This window comes from Oryx dammah, unplaced genomic scaffold, assembly GCF_014754425.2.
Source record: "Oryx dammah isolate SB20612 unplaced genomic scaffold, SCBI_Odam_1.1 HiC_scaffold_22, whole genome shotgun sequence".
Classification (NCBI taxonomy): Eukaryota; Metazoa; Chordata; class Mammalia; order Artiodactyla; family Bovidae; genus Oryx; species Oryx dammah.
In genome coordinates, this window is record NW_024070206.1 from 53899455 (window position 1) to 53912611 (window position 13157).

Here is a 13157-nt window from a genome sequence, read left to right on the forward strand (position 1 = left end):
ATTTTGCAAAGAAATTAATTTTCTTTTCTGAGTAAAACCTCTCACTTAAGACATTTCATTTCAAAACGAGCTTTATACATTTGCAATCAGTCACCCTTTAAGCTATTTCTTCCCTGGATTTTCAAACTCCTGAAGCTTTCATGTCTTTTCCATGCTATGAGGAAATAAGCTTCTGTTCAGCTACTGGGCGTGGATTAACACCTAAGGCTTCAAGAAACCCATACTTTCAAAACCAGTTAGTTTAGATCTTGATACTTTCTTTATTCTTGATCTTTTTTAAAAAAATCACTTATTTCTGGACAAAATTTCATTTTAAAATGAAAGGATACAAAGGTTCAAATGGGTATTTTCAAAACAGTCTGTTTGGGAGGCAAACGTTTATTTATAACTAAGCACTTGGATTGAAGAGTTCTTTGTGGGTATACTGACAAGCAAGCCCCTTGTTGCCTGTAGGTTTTGTAGGCTTTAGAAGGAAAGTTAGTTTCAGATCATTCTTTTCACTCTTCATTAGCTTTTTTTTTTTTTTTTTTGTCTCATCACTTGAGTTTTTAGACCTGAAATGTTGTAGCTGTGCTGAAGTTTTCAGTTTATCAGAATAAATGGGTAATTCTTCCTCACTGGCTGGTTTCCAGCCCTTGAGAGCAAGGAATGTCAACAACAAAATAGTATATCAACAAACTCTGTCATATAATTGGAAGTGTTAGGTTTTATAATGTTTCATATGTAACATTTTATACTATCTTGCACAATGTGAAATACAAAAACTAATTAATGTTGTTAATAAAGGTATACAGATATAGTTGATATATTAAAGTTTTTGATTGGAAGGATGTACATTAACTTTAAGATATATCGTGTGCGTGTGAGCTAAGTTGCTTCAGACAAGTGTCTCTTTATGACTGTAGCCCACCAGGCTCCTCTGCCCATGGGATTCTCCAGGCAAGAATACTGGAGTGGGTTGCCATTTCCTCTTCCAGGGAATCTTCCCGACTCAGGGATTGAACCCACATCTGTTAACATCATAACCTGAATTGGCAGGCAGGTTCTTTACCACTAGCGCCACCTGGGAAGCCCAGGATATGTCATATGCGGTACACATATGAAAATGAGAACTTAAAGGTTAGTAACTACTGACCCTACAAGTTCTGGAATTTCTTAAAGATCATTACAGAACTTCTCTTACAACCGACATTTTCATAATTCTTTAAGTTCATTATTAAATCTGACAGCTATTTATGGCAGACTGAAATTAAACTGTTAAGGGAAGCACACTGACTGATGCCTCCGACCCTGGCCAGGCACCATAGGAACCGTTCATGTGAGTTATTTTATGACAGGAGGTCCTGGTAAGGAACACAGAACTCTCAGTGTTAGTTCAGTCACTCAGTCATGTCCTACTCTTTGCGACCCCATGAATCGCAGCACACCAGGCCTCCCTGTCCATCACCATCTCCCGGAGTTCATTCAGAATCACGTCCATCGAGTCCGTGATGCCATCCAGCCATCTCATCCTCTATTGTCCCCTTCTCGTCCTGCCTCCAATCCCTCCCAGCATCAAAGTCTTTTCCAATGAGTCAACTCTTCACATGAGGTGGCCAAAGTACTGGAGTTTCAGCGTTAGCATCATTCCTTCCAAAGAAATCCCAGGGCTGATCTCCTTCAGAATGGACTGGTTGGATCTCCTTGCAGTCCAAGGGACTCTCAAGAGTCTTCTCCAACACCACAGTTCAAAAGCATCAATTCTTCAGCGCTCAGCCTTCTTCACAGTCCAACTCTCATATCCATACATGACCACAGGAAAAACCATAGCCTTGACTAGACAGACCTTACTCGGGAAAGTAATGTCTCTGCTTTTGAATATGCTGTCTAGGTTGGTCATAACTTTTCTTCAGCCACCCCCAACTGGGAGAATTTGGGAAAGGTCAAAAGGTGACGCCACACATCCTGTCAGCTCCCAGAATCCTCCTCACTGGCGTCCACCTTGGCTGAGAGATGCAGGCGCCACCAGGAAGGCCCCTGAGTCAGCGAGCAGCCAGAGATGACCTGGAAACTAACCCCATCACCATAAAACCGGAGAGCATGAGCCCCGTGGTGGAGCAGCCCCCCTGGGCTCCGTTACCCTCTGGCTCCCCGCTCGTCGGGAGCCCCTTCCCAGTGAAGTCTCTTGCTTTGTCAGCATGTGGCTCTCCTTGGAAATTCATTCCCAAATGTTAGACAAGAGCCCCTTTCGGGCCCTGAAAGGGATCCCCTTCCTACAACGAAAGGGTACCTTCAGGTATAATCAAATTTGTTACCACAAAACTCATGTCTTATCAGTTGAAACCTTCCTATATATTCCTCATTTGAAAGCAACATCTGAATAACACCATTACCTTTAAAAAACAGTGGATAACAAGACGCATGGAATAATTCTATGCTGGGTTTAAACGTTTTATTCAAGACAGTTCACAGGTATGTAGATTTAAGTCAGGTTGATACACCAATTTGAAACAAGTAATGGAAACGTGTTTACTGATTCAACATTTTAAGTATATTGCACTTTATAGTTTTAAAGAGGCAGTAAGTGTTCAAAAAAGCACTGGGTGTTGAATCAACATTGAATGAGTCTGCAAATTTATGTCCAGAAACTGAAGTTTTCCGTTTTCACAAGGAAGATATAGTTTAATGGTGAGAAGCTATTCTTAGAAAGTGTGGAAAGCATCAATTTTGCAGAAGACTGCAGTTTTTAACTTTGTTCAGAACAGTTTTGGTAGCACAGTTGTTTAAATATCATATTAAACAGCATATCTAAAACATCATGGTCAACAAAAGACTCCGAAATGCAGTCCTTGGATGCAATCTCAAAAACGACAGAATGATCTCTGTTCATCTCCAAGGCAAACCATTCAATATCACAGTTATCCAAGTCTATGCTCCAACCAGTAACGCTGAAGAAGCTGAAGTTGAATGGATTTATGAAGACCTACAAGACCTTTTAGAACTAACACCCAAAAAAGATCTCCTTTTCATTATAGGGGACTGGAATGCAAAAGTAGCAAGTCAAGAAACACCTGGAGTAACAGGCAAATTTGGCCTTGGAATGCGGAATGAAGGAGGGCAAAGACTAATAGAGTTTTGCCAAGTTTTGTTCATTCCAATCCCAAAACGCACTGGTCATAGCAAACACCCTCTTCCAACAACACAAGAGAAGACTCTACACGTGGACATCACTAGATGGTCAAAACCAAAATCAGATTGATTATATTCTATGCAGCCAAAGATGGAGAAGCTGTATACAGTCAACAAAAACAAGATCAGGAGCTGACTGTGGCTCAGATCGTGAACTCCTTATTGCCAAATTCAGACTTAAATTGAAGATAGTAGGGAAAACCGCTAGACCATTCAGGTATGACCTCAATCAAATCCCTTATGATTATACAGTGGAAGTGAGAAATAGATTGAAGGGCCTAGATCTGATAGATAGAGTGCCTGATGAACTATGGAATGAGGTTTGTGACATTGTACAGGAGACAGGGATCAAGACCATCCCCGTGGAAAAGAAATGCAAAAAAGCAAAATGGTTGTCTGGGGAGTTCTTACAAATAGCTGTGAAAAGAAGAGAGGCAAAAAGCAAAGGAGAAAAGGAAAGATATAAGCATCTGAATGCAGAGTTCCAAAGAATAGCAAGAAGAGATAAGAAAGCCTTCTTCAGTGATCAATGCAACGAAATAGAGGAAAACAACAGAATGGGAAAGACTAGAGATCTCTTCAGGAAAATTAGAGATACCAAGGGAACATTTCATGCAAAGATGGGCTCGATAAAGGACAGAAATGATATGGACCTAACAGAAGCAAAAGATATTAAGAAGAAGTGGCAAGAATACATGGAAGAACTGTACAAAAAAGATCTTCACGACCCAGATAATCATGATGACGTGATCACTAATCTAGAACCAGACATGTTGGAATGTGAAGTCAGGTGGGCCTTAGAAAGCATCACTATGAACAAAGCTAGTAGAGGTGATGGAATTCCAGTTGAGCTGTTTCAAACCCTGAAAGATGATGCTGTGAAAGTGCTGCACTCAATATGCCAGCAAATTTGTAAAACTCAGCAGTGGCCACAGGACTGGCAAGGTCAGTTTTCATTACAATCCCAAAGAAAGGCAATGCCAAAGAATGCACAAACTCCCGCACAATTGCACTCATCTCACATGCTAGTAAAGTAATGCTCAAAATTCTCCAAGTCCGGCTTCAGCAATACTTGGACCGTGAACTCCCTGATGTTCAAGCTGGTTTTAGAAAAGGCAGAGGAACCAGAGATCAAATTGCCAACATCCGCTGGATCATGGAAAAAGCAAGAGAGTTCCAGAAAAACATCTCTTTCTGCTTTATTGACTATGCCAAAGCCTTTGACTGTGTGGTTCACAATAAACTGTGGAAAATTCTGAAAGAGATGGGAATACCAGACCACCTAACCTGCCTCTTGAGAAATCTGTATGCAGGTCAGGAAGCAACAGTTAGAACTGGACGTGGAACAACAGACTGGTTCCAAATAAGAAAAGGAGTACGTCAAGGCTGTATATTGTCACCCTTCTTATTTAACTTATATGCAGAGTACATCATGAGAAACGCTGGACTGGAAGAAGCACAAGCTGGAATCAAGATTGCCGGGAGAAATATCAATAACCTCAGATATGTAGATGACACCACCTTTATGGCAGAAAGTGAAGAGGAACTAAAAAGCCTCTTGATGAACATGAAAGAGGAGAGTGAAAAGTTGGCTTAAAGCTCAACATTCAGAAAATGAAGATCATGGCATCTGGTCCCATCACTTCATGGGAAATAGATGGGGAAACAGTGGAAACCGTGTCAGACTTTATTTTGGGGGGCTCCAAAATCACTGCAGATGGTGACTGCAGCCATGAAATTCAAAGACGCTTACTCCTTGGAAGAAAAGTTATGACCAACCTAGATAGAATATTCAAAAGCAGAGACATTACTTTGCCGAGTAAGGTCCGTCTAGTCAAGGCTCTGGTTTTTCCTGTGGTCATGTATGGATGTGAGAGTTGGACTGTGAAGAAGGCTGAGCACCAAAGAATTGATGCTTTTGAACTGTGGTGTTGGAGAAGAGTCTTGAGAGTCCCTTGGACTTCAAGGAGATCCAACCAGTCCATTCTGAAGGAGATCAGCCCTGGGATTTCTTTGGAAGGAATGATGCTAAAGCTGAAACTCCAGTACTTTGGCCACCTCATGCAAAGAGTTGACTCATTGGAAAAGACTCTGATGCTGGGAGGGATTGGGGGCAGGAAGAGAAAGGGACGACTGAGGATGAGATGTCTGGATGGCATCACTGACTCGACGGACGTGAGTCTGAGCGAACTCCAGGAGATGGTGATGGACAGGGAGGCTTTGCGTACTGCAGTTCATGGGGTCGCAAAGAGTCGGACACGACTGAGCGGCTGAACTGAACTAAAACTGAACTCATTTCTAGGTTTTGTGACAGTTGCTTAAATGCCATCATTCACTTAGCCATCTAGGTATAAAAACTTAGATATATCTTTAATTCTTCACTTGTATTAAGTTTATTATGAAGTTCAAATTTTTCCTGTAATATTTTTCATGTTGGATTTCATCTTGTCTCTCTCTGCTGCCCTCAATAGTGGCTGAGTTGTCATCTCCTCTGGTGTGAATGTACTGATTATCTAAAGAAATTATTCTATTGTCATTTGATCCCTGGGTCATAAAGATCCCCTGGAGAAGGAAATGGCATCCTGCTATAGTATTCTTGCCTGAAAATTCCATGGACAGAGGAGCCCGGTGGGCTACAGTCCCTGGGATCACAAAGAGTCGGACGTAACTGAGCTACTGAGGGCACCATTATATTAACCCTGCTACTGATCTAATATTTAAAAATATTAGTCCCATAATATCACTCCCTTAATGAAACTGTTGTCTCCGTTTTCTGCTGCATTAAATGAAAACTCTCTTTGACTTTTGAGGTCTTCTGCCATTTGTATTTATATCCTTTATTTCTTTCCTAAGGGGGTATGTGTATGTGAAACTGTTTAGTCCATTTTCTGCTGCATGTAATGAAAACTCTCTTTGGCTTTTAAAGTCTTCTGCCGTTTGTATGTATATCTTTTGTTTCTTTCCTAAGGGGGTATGTTTGTGTGTGTGTGTTTGTGTGTGTGTGTGTGTGTTTTCCTCAATTCAGCCCATTCTTACTACATCACAAGAGCCTCTCGTTTTTGTATTTTACCTGCAGATTTTGAGATGGTGCAGGTAAAGGGGACAATTAATGAGAGCACCAAGATCTGAAGCTTATGTGACTAAAAATATGGTTAACATGTGGAGGAAATATAATAAAAAACCTGAAAGGAGAAGTAAACTGAAGAGGAAATATTTTGAGCTGTGATTTGCATGTTTGACCTGTACTTCCTTAGCCCCATAGTAACTGAGTCCATAAAACAGAAGCATACAGGTTGTACCTGAGAATATAGTTTTCACTTACAGTAGCGTTATGCCTCTACAGCTGACTGATGAAAACAAAACACCATCAGTTTCCAAAAACTAAGTTGATAGAGCCAAAGAGTTACTCTGATTTTAGATAAACTAAAAGCCAGAAGACATGGTTCTTTCCTGGAGATTTTGAGCAAAGAGCAAGGGTATTTTGTTCTGTATCATGTCTGAAAGTGGGGAGCAAGAAGAGAGGGTTAATAATTGTAGATATCCTTCCAGCCCTGTATTGGTTTCTAAAAATTGCCACCTGCTTGGGTTACTGCGTCCCAGGTCTGCTCTACAACTGGTTTTCATTCTCATGATGATGACAATTTCACACTCTCCACCTAAACCTTGGTGCTGCTGTGAAGTGTTTCGTTTCTGGCTGTGACTCTCAACCATGTGTGTATTCTCTCCCAGCATTTCATGGATGGCCTGGTAGACAAATGTAGTAGAGAGGACTATGTATATTCAGGAGGAAAACAAAAAACAGTTGGCCTCCACAAAAATTGGCAATGGTGAGACTTGGGGGAATCATCGTTTGCCTTTTGTGAATTTCCAACTGTTCTTCTGGATTATTAAGATAAAGAGAAAGCAAGACAATAGAAACAGAAAAGATGAACACTTATTTTTGACTTTCCAACCATGAAATGAGAAAAAATGAGATATACATATTTCACTGTTAATGGATAGCAATATTTATATTTTGCATCTAACAGTGGTGAATGGTGCAAAGTTTTGAGTAAACAAAATTGGTGAGAACTTTCTCTTTTAAAATTAAACTTAAGTTATGCTCCAAGGAGAAAGGAAAGAAGTTTTTAATTTCTTTGTTCTGTGGTTTATATTTAAATAGGTGAGTGTTTATATAGAGATTGCTGCATATTTATATGTATTATTTATATACATATGTAAACTGAGATTTTAAAAGGCAAATAGATGTAAGGGCAAATGCATTTATATATAAACATAAATGGATAGCCATATACACTGCTTCCTCTCATCCTTAATGATCTCTGCTTTTTACAGTCAAATATTATATAATCTAAAACAGAAATGGCCAGTAGAAGTATTTTTAAAACACTAAAATATTAATGAAAACAATCTTTGAATTAGTGATATGAATTCTTATATTTTATGAGATATTAGCTTTTTGCTAAATTAAGTTACAGATAAAAATGAATGTATTTAGACTTATGGATATTTAAGAAAATGTATTTACATCTCCCCATCCCCAAAAATATACTCTGCTTTTTTACACTGTGGGCTGCTTAAAAGTGTGAGTTGCTCAGTCTTGTCTGACTATTTGGGACCCCATGAACTGTAGCCCGCCAGGCTCCTCTGTCCATAGAATTCTTCAGGCAAGAATACTGGAGTGGGTTGCCGTTCCATTCTCCAGGGAATCTTCCTGACTGGGGGATCAAAGCGAGGTCTCCTGCATTGCAGGTGAATTCTTTACTGTGTGAGCCACCAGGATTCCCCTTATAAAACCTTTAAAGTTACCTTTGGCTCACCTCTTTTCACTGCTTTTGTATTCTTAAGTATTTCTAATCTGTTCACAGTTAGAGAAAACCCTTTGGGTTTACATTTATCAGAGAGCCACTGCATTTGTTTCAGGGAACTCAGTAGGCTGTGAGCTATATCCAGAGTTGCAAGTGTATACAAAGGAGGACTCACAGTGGCTATACTTGATTCTAGTAGACTGTTCTCTGGACATCCAGAAGCCACAGGACTATAGACACTGCAAATTGACAACTGCAGGTCTTACAGTTTAGAGATGACATGTGCCTTGAAAAATCTAGGCATTTAAGAGAAATCAATCTGAAATGCCTAAGATTTCTGACCCTGTACCTCTGTTTTTTAAATTTCATTCTGTTTGTGACTTTTGTTTAATTTATAATCCTAAATTTGCTTAGACTTCAGTTTAAGAACATCTACTATAACTTAGAGAGTTGATTAATCCGATTGAATTCTTAAAGCTGAGATCTTTCCTGACCTGGCTCTCCCATATTTTTCTTATTTCCTACAATCCTTACTGTGGTTCACTGCCCTCCATACTGGCTCTTTGCAGTTCTTGGAATAATAGTTCAGGCAGACTCCCTCATTAGGGCGTTTGCTCTTACAGTTTTGTCTTACTGAAGCACCTTTTCCCCAAATGTCTGCATCACCCTTTCTCACTTACTCTACTGCTGAAATGTGGGCTCATGGGTGAGCCTGCCCTTGCCACTCCTCCATAGCACTTAGCACAACTGAAAAATACTATTTACAAATGCACTTATTTGTCTACCATCATCTGGCTACCCAGTTGAATGGATGTTCCAAGAGGCAGAAATTCTTTTTCCATAAGGGCAGAAAGTTTTGTGCTTTTGGTTGCTGTTACTGTTTTAATCTGTATTTTTTTTTTTACTACTATATCCAGGGAACAAAGAGCTCTCAAGTATTTTTTTGAATGAATGAATGGTTGAGATTGATTCTAATATTGGTATATATTTGACAGCAATTAAACATAAGTCAGTATTGAAAGTTCATATCCCTACTGAAAAGATAGCTGAAGCTAAACTCATCTGTGCATTAAGCTTAATCCTGTATATTAACTGTTTTTGCAAAAACACAGTGTGTCTTTCATAGTACCATATACGTTTTGTGAGAGCACAAAGACTCAGGACTAAGTAATTGAATTTATTCATAGCATGAGCCTGCAGTAACTATTCCTGAATGGGCTTTAGTTATTTGGTTGTTTATTTGTTGTCTTGATGTAGTCATCTTATATGCAGTTATAAGTAAACAATTGAATCCTATAGCCCAAGTAATCATATATATAGTATCTTGCTTTCAGAAGGGAAAACAAATATAAGATGCTCTGGATATGCCGCTGTCTTCAGTATTCTCTGAAATCCCCAGAAATGAAATGTCTATCAGTCCATTTGGGGCAATGGACCCTCACATTTGACAACTTGTATAATGAAAAATTCCCCCAAGTGTTTTAACCAAAATCCTACCTGAAGTACAGAGTTCATTAGGTCACCATCTTGTGATGGAACAGGCCCATTAGATCCAATTTTTAGTCAAGTTAAATCTTAGGAATGGATTCTGGGTAAATAGCATCGTTATGGCTAGGAACTCCAGCCAAGAAATCAAACCGCCTACATCACAGTGAGTCTTAAATGGAAAAAGGATACCCTTTGTGTAAAATCCACTTTGGAGAGGAGACAGCATGAAAGAAAGAGATTGCTATGAGGTAAGAGGGTTTTCATCAGGTGGCAGGGAATCCAGAGGGTATTTGACATTGGCAAGTTGGCTGGCTGGCCAATGCGGTAGAAAACTGAGGTGTGGAGCAGTTTTGCATCCTGGGGATTCCTGCACTCCTGGCAGCAAGATGGAATTTTCTAGAAGGAAAACCTGAAAGGTACCCAGGAGCCTGTTTGGTGAGACCACTGACATGTTTAGGAGATAGCTCTGAATGAGAAGGTGATATGGGTTAATTCCCCAGGAGAGAATGAAGCAGCATCTTGAATAGCAATGGCAGGCATGTCTTCTGAGAAGGGACAGGACTCGTGAGAAGGTGAATCTTCCTGCAGGCAATTAATCCTGTCGGTAACCAGCCAAATGGTCCCTGCATGTTCCACATGCCCTTGAAAAGCCAAGCAGTATCTGTCCGCCCACACGCTGCTGATGAAGGGCACGGACGTATGTCCTGTCTCATGGAACAAAAATAAAAATACCTATTTAATTAGTATGGATCTCTTTCATGCACTCAAAAAATAAGCAAAATAAAACCTATTCCTTTATTTTTTCTTTTCAGAGGAGTGATTTCCTGGAGGTCTAAGTGTTAGTTGCTCAGTTATGTCTGACTCTGTGACCCCATGGACTGTAGGCTGCCAGGCTCCTCTGTCTATGGAATTCTCCAGGCAAGAATACTAGAGTGGGCTGCTATTTCCTTCTTCAGCAGATCTTGCCAACCCAAGGATGGAACCCGAGTCTCCTGCATTGCAGGCAGATTCTTTACCACTGTGCCACAAGAGCTTACAGCCCTCCTGGACTAAAGCAGTCATTTTTGCTGCTCATCTCCAGAATTTTGCCAACATAATCATATCAGGCATCAGCTATAGGGCCTAAAGCAGAGCATAGCACACTTTGAAATCTTGCTTGGTAAAGAGGAACAGAGAGGTGATTTCCTCATGCTCCCACGAATTGCGTGTTTCTGGTCTGAAGGTGGCTTTCAGAGTGCTGACTCGTGCTGAATTTGACTTCACATTGACACAGAATGGCACTTACAAATTCTCAGCACCAAGTCCCTTTTTATTATCTGACTCCCATCACAAAGCAAAATGTTTTGAAAAAAACATAAGACAATAAAAGCCAAAAATGAAACCCTCTGCATTTATTAGCATTTATGAAATAATTTAAAAATCAAATAAACATCAAAATATAACTAGTCCACAGTCGTGATAATTTGTACTATTTTTCCCAGTAAATTATTTTATTTTAATCACTTTATTGTGAGATTTTCATTAGACTTTTGAAATATCAAAAATAATTTTATTGAGATAAACAGAAATTGAGGAACTTTTTTGCAAAATGCCTGACCAATAGTCTTCCATACTGTCAGGGCCATAAAAAGTAAAAAAGCTGAGAAACTATCAAAGATCAGAGGAGACTAAGGAGACAGGGGAGGAGACAGGAAGCCCAGGTGGCGCAGTGGCAAAGAACCCGCCTGCCAATTCAGGAGACATAAGAGACACAGGTTTGATCCCTGGGTCAGGAAGATCCCCTGGAGTAGGAAATAGCAACCCACTCCAGTATTCTTGCCTGGAGAATCCCATGGCCAGAGGAGCCTAGAGGGTCCACGGGTTCAGCCAGATACAGCTGAGCACTGTCCACACACAAGGAGACAGGAAACTGAGTCCAGCATGGATATCTGGTTGGTGTTCAGTCGCTAAGCCACATCTGACTCTTTTGAGACCTCATGGACAGGCTCCACTGTCCATGGGATTTCCCAGGCAAGAATACTGGAGCGGTTGCCATTTCCTTCTCCAGAGATCTTCCTGACCAGGGATCAAACCTGTGTCTCCTGCATTGGCAGGCGGATTCTTCACCTCTAAGCCACCAGGGAAACCCTGGACTGGACCCAAAGCGAAATAGGACATTGGTGGGAAAAAACTGATTTCTGAAAAGAATCTGTATTTTCGATAATAGCATTTTACCAATGTTTATTTCTCAGTTTTAGAAAAATGTATCATGTTTATTGAGGATGTTAATATTAGGAGAAGTTGGGTGAAATCTTTTACATCTTTGCTAGTGTTTTATAAATCTAGAATTATCCCAAAGCAAGGAAATAATAACCTGAGGGCCTTTGCTTGGTAAACAGTCTATTACATCAGGTCTTTAGCAATCAGTTTTATCTATATGTGGTTGCCTGTTAACGTAATAGCAAAGAGATAAGATACTATCGAAAATACCAAATCTATTTCCCCTTATTATCCGTTATCAGATTTGTTCTATAGCAGTATCGAGTGCCTAAATGGAAATACTTATGCCTTCTGACAATGTTTCTCTCTCTCTTTAGCAGAAAATAGTGTTGCCCCATAGCTGGGACACTGCAGTCAGTGTATTTGTGTATTTCCATGAACATTACAAGACTTCATTTGAACATCACCATGGTTCCTGAGCAATAAAGTGCACAGGGTACAAGGAAAATAATTCTTCTGTAGGAAAGAACAGAAACTGTATTACCAGAGTTTCGGGTCTCAATTCCGTTCAAACAGGATCTTTCTACCTCAACTAGAATTCCCAACCCACTAAAAATAATCAAGAGATAAATACTAATAATCTATATATGCCCCACTAACAATCTATATATGTCCCACTTTGCAAATGATATGTTTATTTATATACCTCCAATCTCTCAGATTTCTACTCAGATTCATGTAACTGTTTTTCACTTTCACAATACTACTATGACTACTACTCTGCTAATAAAACAAAATCTGGAGAAGTATCTGTCTTAGTCATTGTGGGCTGCCGTAATGCAATGCTGTAGACTGGGTGACATAAACAAGAAACATTTATTTTTTTCACAGTTCTGGGGGCTAGAAGTCCAAGATCAAGGGCCAGTGTGGTCAGGTTCTAAGGAGAGCCCTCTTCCTGGCTTGCCCACAGCCGCCATCTCACCACATGCCCACGTGACCTCTCTGTGAGGGCATGGAGAGAGGGCATGCTCTCTGGTGTCTTGTCTTGATGGTGATGATTTAGGTGCTCAGTCATGTCCTACTCTTTGCAACTCCATGGACTATAGCCTGCCAGACTCCTCTGTCCATGGGATTTTCCAGGCAAGAATACTGGAGTGGGTTGCCATTTCCTTCTCCAGGGGATCTTCCTGACCTAGGAATCGAACCTGAGTCTCCTGCCCTGCAGGTGGTATCCTGCAGGCAGATTCTTTACATAAGGACATAACCCATTAGGACACTAATCCCATCCTGAGGGCCCCACCCTCAAGATCTCATCTAATCTTAATTACCTCCCTAGGGGCCCCACCTCCAAACCATCACATTGGGCTGAGGAATCCAACAAACCATATGCTGATATCATATTATTATCAACATTTATATTACATCTTCTAATGTTTTACTTTGGGATGGAGATTAATAAGGGGTCAGCAAATAAATAACTAGAACTTTGCATGT

At 40.3% G+C, this 13157-nt stretch overlaps 1 protein-coding gene across 1 annotated transcript in view; it reads left to right on the top strand.

Annotated features, from left to right (window-relative positions):
• DOK6 (docking protein 6) overlaps positions 1-13157 on the top strand; it is a 383598-nt gene that overhangs the window by 114311 nt on the left and 256130 nt on the right. The gene's annotated exons all lie outside the window — the stretch shown is intronic.